At 64.6% G+C, this 12,038-nt stretch overlaps 1 long non-coding RNA gene across 2 annotated transcripts; it reads right to left on the bottom strand.

The window, feature by feature from the left end:
- Window positions 1-8,080: 8,080 nt before the first annotated feature.
- LOC141956734 (uncharacterized) lies at window positions 8,081-9,346 on the bottom strand. 2 transcript variants are annotated; one of them, XR_012633009.1, is made up of 3 exons: window positions 9,179-9,346; window positions 8,571-8,687; window positions 8,081-8,222 (listed from the first exon to the last, which is right to left on the bottom strand). It is a non-coding gene; the product is annotated as an uncharacterized LOC141956734 (long non-coding RNA). The 2 variants fall into 2 exon arrangements; XR_012633008.1 differs by having other exon boundaries at window positions 8,081-8,254.
- Between the last annotated feature and the right edge of the window lie 2,692 nt (window positions 9,347-12,038).

Below are 12,038 nucleotides of genomic sequence, written 5' to 3' on the forward strand. Positions count from 1 at the left end.
GACGACACTGCTCCCCCCCCTCCCCCGCCGAGGCGACGACACTGCTCCCCCCCCTCCCCCGCCGAGGCGACGACACTGCTCCCCCCCCCCTCCCCCGCCGAGGCGACGACACTGCTACCCCCCCCCCTCCCCCGCCGAGGCGACGACATTGCTCCCCCCCCCCTCCCCCGCCGAGGCGACGACATTGCTCCCCCCCCCCCCCCCCCGCCGAGGCGACGACACCGACCCCCTCTCCAAGGCGGCTCCCGTCCCGTCCCCCCCCCCCCCTTCCCAAGTCGATCCGGTACTTCCCCAGGCAGGTTCGACTCCTGCTCGCCCCTTCCCCGGGCAGGTCCCCCTCAGGCGACCGCTCCGCCCCTCACAGCGGCGCTTTGTTCAGAGCGCCCTTCTCTTTCCTCTTGCTGCCCAGACTTCCTCCGCTGCTCCTCCCGCTCGCTCTTGCCTCGCAGGTCCTTCCACACGCAGTGGACATCTCTCCCTTCTCCGCCACCAGCTGCTGCAAGGGCAGGAGTGTCCCGTCAGGTCTGAGAAGGACGCCTGTCCCCGGCGAGAAGTGTCCACAGCACCACCCGAACCCCGGCCGCCCTCCAACCCCCCCTTCCCCCCCGAAAAAAACCTCACAGATCGGCGTTTCTCACCAGAGTCGATGCTCCAGCACTTCCTGCAGGGACGACTGCGCCGGGCACTCGTCTGCTCCAGGCACCTTGCCGCGCCTGGCGGGTCCAGGACTCTCCTGAGCCCCTCAGACAATGGCGCTCGCCCCCCCACAGGCGACTCGGGTCCACCCCCGCCCGCCCCGAGCCGAGCCGAGCCGATGAGGTACCCGCCGAGGCGGCGCCGATCGCCGAGCAGCCTTTTCCGGGGGCGCCGCTCCCGCTCCTCTCAGGCGGCCGCGCGGCGCCTCACTGCTGCGCGCGCCGTTCCCGCCCTTCGCCTCAGGCGGCCGCGCGGCGCCTCACTGCTGCGCGCGCCGTTCCCGCCCTTCGCCTCAGGCGAAAGCTCCGCCCCTCACGTCGGCGCGCGGCGTTCCCGCCCGCCGAAAGCGTCGGGGGCGTGCCGAAAGCGTCGGGGGCGTGCCGAAAGCGTCGGGGGCGTGCCGAAAGCGTCGGGGGCGTGCCGAAAGCGTCGGGGGCGTGCCGAAAGCGTCGGGGGCGTGCCGAAAGCGTCGGGGGCGTGCCGAAAGCGTCGGGGGCGTGCCGAAAGCGTCGGGGGCGTGCCGAAAGCGTCGGGGGCGTGCCGAAAGCGTCGGGGGCGTGCCGAAAGCGTCGGGGGCGTGCCGAAAGCGTCGGGGGCGTGCCGAAAGCGTCGGGGGCGTGCCGAAAGCGTCGGGGGCGTGCCGAAAGCGTCGGGGGCGTGCCGAAAGCGTCGGGGGCGTGCCGAAAGCGTCGGGGGCGTGCCGAAAGCGTCGGGGGCGTGCCGAAAGCGTCGGGGGCGTGCCGAAAGCGTCGGGGGCGTGCCGAAAGCGTCGGGGGCGTGCCGAAAGCGTCGGGGGCGTGCCGAAAGCGTCGGGGGCGTGCCGAAAGCGTCGGGGGCGTGCCGAAAGCGTCGGGGGCGTGCCGAAAGCGTCGGGGGCGTGCCGAAAGCGTCGGGGGCGTGCCGAAAGCGTCGGGGGCGTGCCGAAAGCGTCGGGGGCGTGCCGAAAGCGTCGGGGGCGTGCCGAAAGCGTCGGGGGCGTGCCGAAAGCGTCGGGGGCGTGCCGAAAGCGTCGGGGGCGTGCCGAAAGCGTCGGGGGCGTGCCGAAAGCGTCGGGGGCGTGCCGAAAGCGTCGGGGGCGTGCCGAAAGCGTCGGGGGCGTGCCGAAAGCGTCGGGGGCGTGCCGAAAGCGTCGGGGGCGTGCCGAAAGCGTCGGGGGCGTGCCGAAAGCGTCGGGGGCGTGCCGAAAGCGTCGGGGGCGTGCCGAAAGCGTCGGGGGCGTGCCGAAAGCGTCGGGGGCGTGCCGAAAGCGTCGGGGGCGTGCCGAAAGCGTCGGGGGCGTGCCGAAAGCGTCGGGGGCGTGCCGAAAGCGTCGGGGGCGTGCCGAAAGCGTCGGGGGCGTGCCGAAAGCGTCGGGGGCGTGCCGAAAGCGTCGGGGGCGTGCCGAAAGCGTCGGGGGCGTGCCGAAAGCGTCGGGGGCGTGCCGAAAGCGTCGGGGGCGTGCCGAAAGCGTCGGGGGCGTGCCGAAAGCGTCGGGGGCGTGCCGAAAGCGTCGGGGGCGTGCCGAAAGCGTCGGGGGCGTGCCGAAAGCGTCGGGGGCGTGCCGAAAGCGTCGGGGGCGTGCCGAAAGCGTCGGGGGCGTGCCGAAAGCGTCGGGGGCGTGCCGAAAGCGTCGGGGGCGTGCCGAAAGCGTCGGGGGCGTGCCGAAAGCGTCGGGGGCGTGCCGAAAGCGTCGGGGGCGTGCCGAAAGCGTCGGGGGCGTGCCGAAAGCGTCGGGGGCGTGCCGAAAGCGTCGGGGGCGTGCCGAAAGCGTCGGGGGCGTGCCGAAAGCGTCGGGGGCGTGCCGAAAGCGTCGGGGGCGTGCCGAAAGCGTCGGGGGCGTGCCGAAAGCGTCGGGGGCGTGCCGAAAGCGTCGGGGGCGTGCCGAAAGCGTCGGGGGCGTGCCGAAAGCGTCGGGGGCGTGCCGAAAGCGTCGGGGGCGTGCCGAAAGCGTCGGGGGCGTGCCGAAAGCGTCGGGGGCGTGCCGAAAGCGTCGGGGGCGTGCCGAAAGCGTCGGGGGCGTGCCGAAAGCGTCGGGGGCGTGCCGAAAGCGTCGGGGGCGTGCCGAAAGCGTCGGGGGCGTGCCGAAAGCGTCGGGGGCGTGCCGAAAGCGTCGGGGGCGTGCCGAAAGCGTCGGGGGCGTGCCGAAAGCGTCGGGGGCGTGCCGAAAGCGTCGGGGGCGTGCCGAAAGCGTCGGGGGCGTGCCGAAAGCGTCGGGGGCGTGCCGAAAGCGTCGGGGGCGTGCCGAAAGCGTCGGGGGCGTGCCGAAAGCGTCGGGGGCGTGCCGAAAGCGTCGGGGGCGTGCCGAAAGCGTCGGGGGCGTGCCGAAAGCGTCGGGGGCGTGCCGAAAGCGTCGGGGGCGTGCCGAAAGCGTCGGGGGCGTGCCGAAAGCGTCGGGGGCGTGCCGAAAGCGTCGGGGGCGTGCCGAAAGCGTCGGGGGCGTGCCGAAAGCGTCGGGGGCGTGCCGAAAGCGCCGGGGGCGTGCCGAAAGCGCCGGGGGCGTGCCGAAAGCGCCGGGGGCGTGCCGAAAGCGCCGGGGGCGTGCCGAAAGCGCCGGGGGCGTGCCGAAAGCGCCGGGGGCGTGCCGAAAGCGCCGGGGGCGTGCCGAAAGCGTCGGGGGCGTGCCGAAAGCGCCGGGGGCGTGCCGAAAGCGCCGGGGGCGTGCCGAAAGCGCCGGGGGCGTGCCGAAAGCGCCGGGGGCGTGCCGAAAGCGCCGGGGGCGTGCCGAAAGCCGAGATACAGGAGCAGGGGCGGCCTGAGCTCGGGCACAGCGTAGAGGCGGGATTACCAGGAGGGAGGGAAATGGGCAGGCAGGCACATGGAGCGGCAGACAGGCTCGCCGAGGATAACAATGCCTGGGAACTGGCCAGAGAAAGCTGTGGGCAAAAAGAGACCCCAAAGCCGATCTGAAACAAGAACTGAACAAGGAAAATAACAGCGCTAGGTTACAGGAGAGAAAGGGAGGATGAAACAAAGGAAGGAGAGAGAGCAGGACCAAGCATCTGGAAGAAAGAAAAAGGGAGAGCTAGAAGAAGACACAAGAGGGAGTGGGAGCAGGAACGAACGAGAGCAGAAGTACAGGGAAGAAAAAAACAACAAAAATCATAGCAGCATGGGATAGAGAGGGGGCCAGGGGACAGCCCAAAACGTCCAAGAGGGGCAACAGGGCCCGAGGGTCCGCGACTCACCGCAGCTGTCGCTCTCAGCGCTGCCAGGAAAAATTTGCCGATTCAGACCCTTCTTTCTCCTTCTCTCCTCCCTTCCTTTTCTGGAGGTGCAGTCGCTCAGCTGCCCTCCACCTCAAAGAACACGCGGGTGTCTCTCGGCTCTTACAAAACGCAGCTTCCTGCACGTGTGGCCTCGCTCGCACGCTGCGCGGCCGTACCGCGCTCTGGGTGACGCGCACGGACCCTGATCGCACGCTGGCGGTCCGGCCCGCTGCGGACTGTACAGAGGGCTCCTGCCTCGCCCAGAGAGGCAGGCTCTCTCTTCCTGCAGTGGAAGGCAGCTGCTGCCCACATGCCCTTGATTTTCTTCTTTCCCTTTCTCAGGCCTCTCCAGCTTCAGCTGTGACAGCTCCTGTCCACAGCCAGAAAACGTCCCAGGGGCCTGTCCCTTCTCACCTCTCTGCTGCGAGGAGCACAAGGGCAGGCAGAGAACCCCACACAGTTCTGAAGTGGGTCCGGTCAACAGCATCCCCAGGGAAGGAACAGGCAAGCACGGCCCTGCAGCAGGTGGAGGAAGCAAGCAGCCGATTCAACGTGAATGATAGAGCAAGCTTCAGCTTTATTGAAAAAAATCACCCCTTACATAAGCACTCTACAATAATCATGCACACTACTCACAAATCTATTGGATACGTGTAAAAGGCTACATTATAATATCCCAGCCCCTTGTGGCATTTCAGATATGTCCCAACATCTTCCCTCTTCTGGCCTGCCTTTTTTCCCAAGGTTGTTCACCATCACACTCAAGGCCACGGTGTACCTCAGTTTCTCTCTTTGTTAACATAACAGTCCGTTGTAAGCATAACTGTACCCTGGGTTGTTTCCTTTGTTTACCTCAGATGGCTGCAATCAGCTCCTGCAGAGACCCACGGCCTTGCTCTCTGCAAGCCATTCTCCAACACGGCCCCGGTGAGGCCTCTGGGAGAAGGTGAAGCGACTGCCGTTATTACCGTAGATCGCCCCTGGCCGGAGCCCCCCTTCCACAGGGGCTCCTGCGGAGGCCCCAAGGGCCGGCTTGCCGCCATCCCCGCGGGGCTCGGGGGTGACCCGGGGCTACGGGACGGGCTTCAGGGTAGAGGTGCGAGACCTGGGGCCAGGACACGGTGCGGGCGAGGCCAGTGCCAGCTCAAGGGGAGCTCTGGCAAGCTGGGGAGGCACCCGGCACCAACCCCCGGGGGACACCCATCTTCTTCCCCTCTGCCTTTGTCCCAGCTCTCGGGTAACTCCCTGGGGCTCCCCCGGCCCGGATCACCTCCAGCAGAGCGGAGGCCTGACACAGCAGGCGGTGTGAAGCTTCCTGCCCCACCGCTGCCGTGTGGCCAGCGGGCAGGAGGGGCCCCCACACCTGCCAAAGGGGCGGGCCGGCCTCACCGGCGGCCTCGGCCCTCGCCCACCCCCAGGAATCACGCCCAGCAAGCCTCACGCTGCGGCAGCAGGAAGGCGGCTCTGGCGGCGCCGCACACCTGTGCGGGGCCGGCGCTGCAGTCCTGCCCTTCGCGCACCGAGCGCCCGCCGGCAGTGTGACGTGGGGCGGCGGCGGCATTTCCTTACCAGGAGGGGGCACCGAGCGTGGCCGCACCCCCCCACGGGCATCGGAGCATCGCACTGACGTTGCTGGCGGGCGGCAGCGTGGGGCACGGGGGCACCTCTGTGTCGCCCACCGACAGCACCGTGTGGCGTTTGCCAGGCAGCGGCGGTGAGCGCGGGCGAGCGCCACCCCCCGCGCGAGCGGCGGCCGAGCGGCACGTCACTGCGCACACGCTCTCGAGGAACGGGCACGACGCTTGGTGGGGAGCAGCTGGAAGCCCCCGGGAATCCACGTGAAAGCGGCAACAAAACTATCCCTCGTGCTGCGCCACAGGGGCCGCGGCGGTAGCGAGGACTGCGCCGCGCTACGGGCGCCCACGAGCGGTGCGGCTGCCTGGCAGCCGAGTCTGCAGAACCTACAGCTCCTGGCACGCGCTGGCCAACGCGGCACGGCCGCCTGCACGCCAAGCGCTGTAAGACCCCGCATCCCAGCGTGACCCAGGGAACCAACGCGGCTGGCCAGAAACCCCACACGCCAGGAGCACAGCTCCCGCTGGGTTGCGAGAGGCAGTTTTCTCTGCTTTCTGACCCTGCAGCAACACCGTTGCTCACCCCTCCGAACCCCCACCAGTGCACCCAGAAGCCTCACCACCGGCTCGGGGCAGCCCCTGCCACCACCTCCAACACTGCCACCCTGCAGGCACCGCCATCCTCCCCAGGAGCTGCCAGCTGATGGCACGGCTCCACTCACCTTCTCCCTCGGTGCAGCCAGGGCCCAGCAATGCTCAGCGACTGCTCTGCTCCTCCCTTGGTTGACACCGACCCCTCCGACGGCTGCCTTGCTCTTAACAGCAGCACCCGCCCCTCCACCCGGAGCAAGCCCTTTACAGGGAGGGGCCGCTGCCATCAGCCTCACTGCCCACACCTGGGGCCCCTCCAGCCCCAGCCCACAGCTGGAGGCCATCACCCACCCCCACAGAGCATCATCACCCCTCCCAGCCCCTCACCTGGGGCAAAGGAAGCACAAAAGGCAGCCGGCAGCCAGCAAGTGTTTATTCAGTCACACACAGAACAAGTCCCAGAAGGGAGTGAGTCTGCTCCGGGGCTCAGGGCCCCTAATGCTGCCCCTGCCCCTGGCACACCTTGGCGCTTGTTCCCGGAGCCACGCTCCTCAGTCCAGCCGGGAACAGTCAGTCGGTTCCTGGAGCAACAAGCTGCAGGGCAGAGCTGGAAACTGCCAAACATGAGGAGAAAGATGCAGGACACAAGAAGACAGAAGAAAGGTGGCAGCTAGCTGACTAGTACAGGGGTAGAGAGAAAACAAGAGATGAGCAATGGGGCGGTGAGAGGATGGGGACAGGGAACCCAACGTGGATATGCAGAAAAAAAAGCAGCAGGGAGAGAAGAAAACAGGCAGCAGAAAGAAGGAGGAGGAGCAGGACAGAAACCAACAAAGAAGGACGAGGAGCAGCATAGAGATGCAGAAAAAAAAAAAGCTGGGATGGGTGGCACAACAGACATGGAGGGGAAAAAAAAAAAAAGGGGGGGAGCAGGGAGCTAGACCAAGCAAGATGGAAGAAAGACCAAAAAGCTCCAGAGAACAGGGCACAGAGGGAGGAAAAAGCAACAGCGATGTGGAGTCAGGACAGCAAACTATGGGAAGGAACACAAAACAAATCACATCGCTACATGTGACAGGGCAGAGAAGGAAGAATTAGGAAACAGGGACAGAGACACAGAAAAAAAGAGACCTGGAGCCAAAAACTAATCCTGATGCATACAGAAAGAAGGGGGGTGGGGGTGGGGGGGTGTATTCTAAAACAGGGGAAACAGAGACACAGAGATGGAGAAAAGACAAAAGCAACAGACTACAAGGCATCGAGAGAGGAATTACTGAATAGTAACAGAGCGCCAGCCAGAAACAGGCCACAAAGCAGCAAAGATCACAGGGGGTACGGGGCACAGAGGAAGGAATTCGCAAACCCGGCACAAGGAGCCAGACAGAGAGAGAGCGAGGCAAAAATTAAATGGTGAAAAGAGACAGACCGCAGGGCAGAGGGAGGAATTGATAAACAGGGACAGGGCACCCGACAGAGCATGATGGAGAACAGGGAAAAAAAAAATAGCAGCAAGCTACAGGGAAGAGGGAGGAATTAAAGAACAGTGACTGGAAGACAGACAGCGACACATGGAGAGAGAGAAGACAAAAGAGCGATGGGCAACAAGATGGATAGGGAGGAAACGAAAAACAGCAGAAGGGAGTCAGCCAGAGAGAAAGACACCGAGGAAAAAGGCCAGACAGGCTATGAGGGACGGAGGTAGGAATGAAAAACGGGGGACAGGGAGCAGGAAAGAGAGAGATGGAGATCGCAGGGAATAGCAGCGGGTGCAGGAAGAAGAAAGGGGCATCAATAGGAACAGGGAGCTGGACAGAGAGGGATGGAGAAAGGCAACAAGAGCGGCAGGGTACAGGGCAGAGAAAGGGAAGACCTACAAGATGGGGACAGGGAGATGCTCCAAGCAAGACGGAAGATACAGGTGAGCAAAAAAAGTTGAGCAGCACCAGAAAGAGAGGAGTCTAGGAGAAAGACAGGGAGGGACCAGGCCACACAAGAGGGATGAGAGGGGCCCAAGAGCTCGGGACTTACTGCAGTTCTCCGCGCTGCCGTGAGAATTTGACAGGTCAGACTCCTCCTTCTGTTTGCCTTCTCCCTTCCTCTTCTACAGCTCCAGGTGCCTGGCTGTCCTCCACTTATGAGAAGATGTAGGTGTCTCACAGCTCTTACGAGATGAGGCCTGCTAGACACAGAACCTCATTCAATCACACGCTACGTGCAGGAGTAGGACAGAGGAAAGAGAGAGAAACCGAGAAGTGAGGAGCAGAACGGAAGGATCGAGAGAGAAATGGACTGAGGAGTGATGCAAAAGGTACAGAACAAGCAGTCAGAAGTGCAGACAGAAAAAGAAAAGGGAGCAGCAAGACAAGAGAGAGAAAGTGAGAGAGGAAGGGGGAGCAAGGCAGAAGAAAAGAAAGAAAAGATATAGAGAAGAAGAAAAAAAAAATCACAGCATGGGAAAGAGAAGGGCGGGAAGGGACTGGGACATACAAGGGGGGCGACAGGGCCCCGAGGGCCCGGGACTCACCGCGGCTCTCGCTCCCGGCACTGCCGGGAGAACTGGACAGGTCAGATGCTTCTTTCTCCTTCCTTCCTCCTGCCCCTCCTCTTCTTCTGAAACTCCACTCGCCCGGCTGACCTCCCCCTAAAAGAATACGCGGGTGTCTCTCGGCTCTTACAAGACGTGGCTTCCGACACACGCAGCCTCGCTCGCTCGCTCGCTCCGCGGCCGTTCCGCGCCTGGGTCCGGCCCGCTGCGGACTGTGCAGAGGGCTCCTCGCTCACCCGGAGAGGCAGGCGCTCTCCCCCTGCAGGGCGAGGCGGCTGCTGCCCACATGCCCTTGACGTTCTCCTTCCTTCCCTTTCTCCGGCCCCTCCAGCTCCAGCCGCGGCGGCTCCCGCCCCGCTGCCCACGGCCGGGAAGGCTCGGCTCCGCCCGTCCCTTCTGGCCCCCGAGCCGTGAGGAGCGCCAGGCCGGGCAGAGACACCCCACGCCAGCCCGAGCTGGGCGCAGCCGGCGGCATCCCCGGGGCAGGAACGGACACGCGCGGCCCCAGCGCGGCCTCGGGAGGGGGCACGGAGGCGGCAGGGACCCTTATTGCCGCGGACCGGCCCGGCCGCAGCCCCAACACTCACCTCCGCCGCGCACGCGCACTCCCGGGAGACGCCGCGGCCGCGCACGCGCACCCCCGGGCCGGGGGGCACACCGCGTCTCGGGGAGCCGCGGGCAGCCCGCGGGAAACCGCCACAAAACCGCGTCTCGGGCCGCGCCGGTACCGAGGGCTGTGCCGTGCCGCGCGCGCCCGCCAGCGCCGCGGCTGCGGGGAACCGAGAGCGCAGAAACTGCAGCTCCCGGCGTGCCCCGGGGAGCCAACATGGCCGACCGGAAGCCCCCTGCACGTGACTACGGCTCCCGCCGCGGCGCCCGCGCACCCGGAAGCCCGGCCGAGCGCAGCCCCGCGCGGCTCCGGGCAGCGCCGCCGCCGCCCGGCCCCGACGCGGAGCGGCCTCCGCCCCCGGTCCCGCCGCACCTTTCCCCGCAGCCGCCCGGCCGCGCGGCCCCGCTCCTGCCTCGGCTCGCACCGGCTCCTCCTCCAGCACCGGCCCCGGACAGGGAGGGGGCGCTGCCTGCAGCCTCCCTGCCCGCCCCTGCGGCTCCTCCGGCCCGGCCCACGCTCCCCCCCCCCCGGTAACTATAGCGACCAGCACCGTTAATAAACGCCGGAGATGCCCGTCGCTCCTCCGAGCTCGCGCTCTATGGGCCGCCGGTCCTCCGGTCGCGGGGCCGCCGCCGCGCACGCGCACTCCGGGGGCCGCCCGGCGCAGCCGCACGCCGCAGGTCGCCTCTCCCCGCCGGGGGAACCTTCCCCGGGCAGCGGGAGCAGCCGCTGGGCGAGACCGCTCCGGTGCGCGGGCCGACGGGACCGACGCTGCCAAATCTTATAACCCCCCGGAGAGGGAGGAGCTCCGGCACGGCCGCAGCGCAGGGCAGCGCAGTCTCGCCTTGTGACCCAGAACTCAGCGGGGTGACCGAAGTGTCGGTCAGAGCAGCCTCAGGGCTCTTCGGACGGGTGGAAGGGGGAGGAAAGCCTGTGACAACGCGACACGGGAGCGCAGAGTTGTTTTAAGGACGAAACAGCGTAACTTCGGTCCCTGGGAGACCAGGACAGTAACTATTAAAAGCACACGTATTGTTAGATATTTTTCCTAAACTCACATTTATCCAATTTAGTTTTTCAAATCCTGGTGATAGCAGAAATAGTTTTTTAAAAAAACCCAGATAAATCCAGGAACATTTCTGCCCGCGTTCAGCCGCTCTTCTGGAGCGTACGCTAGGAGCTGGAGAACCCGAGCAAGCTGTCTGATCATATTTACGGCAGCTCTGGCCCCGACAGCTCCCCCGTCCGTCCCCTTGCCAGGAACTAGCGCCGCGGCGGCTACAGCTCAGCCCAAAGCCAAACCGACACCGACCTCGGCTCTGGAAAGCGCCACCTCATCTCCCCCCGTTTTGCTGATTAGGGATATCAATTCAACTCAGACACCGGAGTGAAAGGAGCAGGCGTATTTTATTAGAAATAACTAAATAACAGAAGAATATGGAAAACACGCAGTCAGGAAAGACGGAATAGTGCGCTCACACAGACAGGAAAATACAGGGTAACGCATCAAATCCTGACTGCCTGAGAGAGAGGGAACAGCGATTAAAAAAGATCCCTCAGCACCTGCACCCGTTGCCATCACCCAGACCCGCAGGCAGCCCCGGTTACAGCGAGGGTTTGCAGAGCCTTTCCCGGCAAGTGGGAAACCCTACGCGGTGCGTCCACCCGTAGGTGAGGCCTCCAAAGTCGCTGTGAGCGGGTCCACCCTTCTATACCCCAAAATCGGCAAGCCAGAAGAGCTGGCACCTTGGTTTGGAGCGGAAATATCTGGTTTCAATCTCACATTAGATTCCCCCGGAGCCTGGCCAGGGCTCAGGGGAGAAGCTAAGGGAGCTCCTCTGCTTACCCAGGCAGACTAGGTGCAAGGGCTCACGTCAGGCCACAGGGCCAGACTACGGTCTCCACGACCCGGTTATTTTATCCCCACACAAAGAAAGATAAATGTACATTCAAGAGAGCTACGTCTTCCACACCTGTTTCACTAACGATGACATACTGAGTGAGCAGCTTCGGCTCAGGGCCTGTTGTTCAGGCTTCGATACTTCCACTTTTTACATCGGAATAGGTGGTTGGTTATCACTTAGTAAAATACCTGTTAGCACAATGGTTAACTTACAAAATACACAGGACTCGTCTACAGGTCAACTCTGGCTTGGCCCTATTGTCCAAGCCTTAGCGCTTCACCCCGAGAGTCCCCTTGCAAGCAGCCAGGACCAACACACGCCGCAAACATTCCAGCGGCTGCCAAAGGTTAAAATCCCACGCGCAGCGCCACGTGGCAGGCAGCGGTTAAAGCCGAGTTGGGCAGAAAAGGAGCTAAATGGGGAACACGCAGTTGGAGAAAGCATCTGACTGAGCACCCCCGGCACTGAACAGATGGGGAAAGGGTGGGCACAAACGCCCTTTTGGGGCAGGGAAGAGGAACGTGCTCCTCCAGAGGCTGAGATCCAGCCGCTTCCTTCCCCGTACAGGTGCGGAAAGAGAAGCACTCAGAGCAGGGGAATCCACCTCCAAAACCCTGCTCCCGACTGCTCTTCCCCCGGCATCCCACGCAGCCTCAAAGGGCGCTGCGGGTGGCTGCAGAGCCCTCCCGCTCCCCACGGCTGGTGCAGCCACATCCAAGCACAGAAAGGAGTTTTGAGAAAACTTCAGGAAGTTGGGTCATCGTCAGGTGGAATGGGAGCAGGTTCTAAAACTGGAGAACTACCAAGAGCCGAGTACTTGCTCACGAGGCAAAGAAAACATCCCCAAAGGGGCAGGGACGCTGGAGGCGACCACAGCCCAGGTGACAGGGAGATCCCCTGCCCAGGAGGGCTTTCTCTCGCCTCTTTGCCGGA

The sequence above is a fragment of the Athene noctua genome, chromosome 2 (genome assembly GCF_965140245.1).
Source record: "Athene noctua chromosome 2, bAthNoc1.hap1.1, whole genome shotgun sequence".
Taxonomy (NCBI): domain Eukaryota; kingdom Metazoa; phylum Chordata; class Aves; order Strigiformes; family Strigidae; genus Athene; species Athene noctua.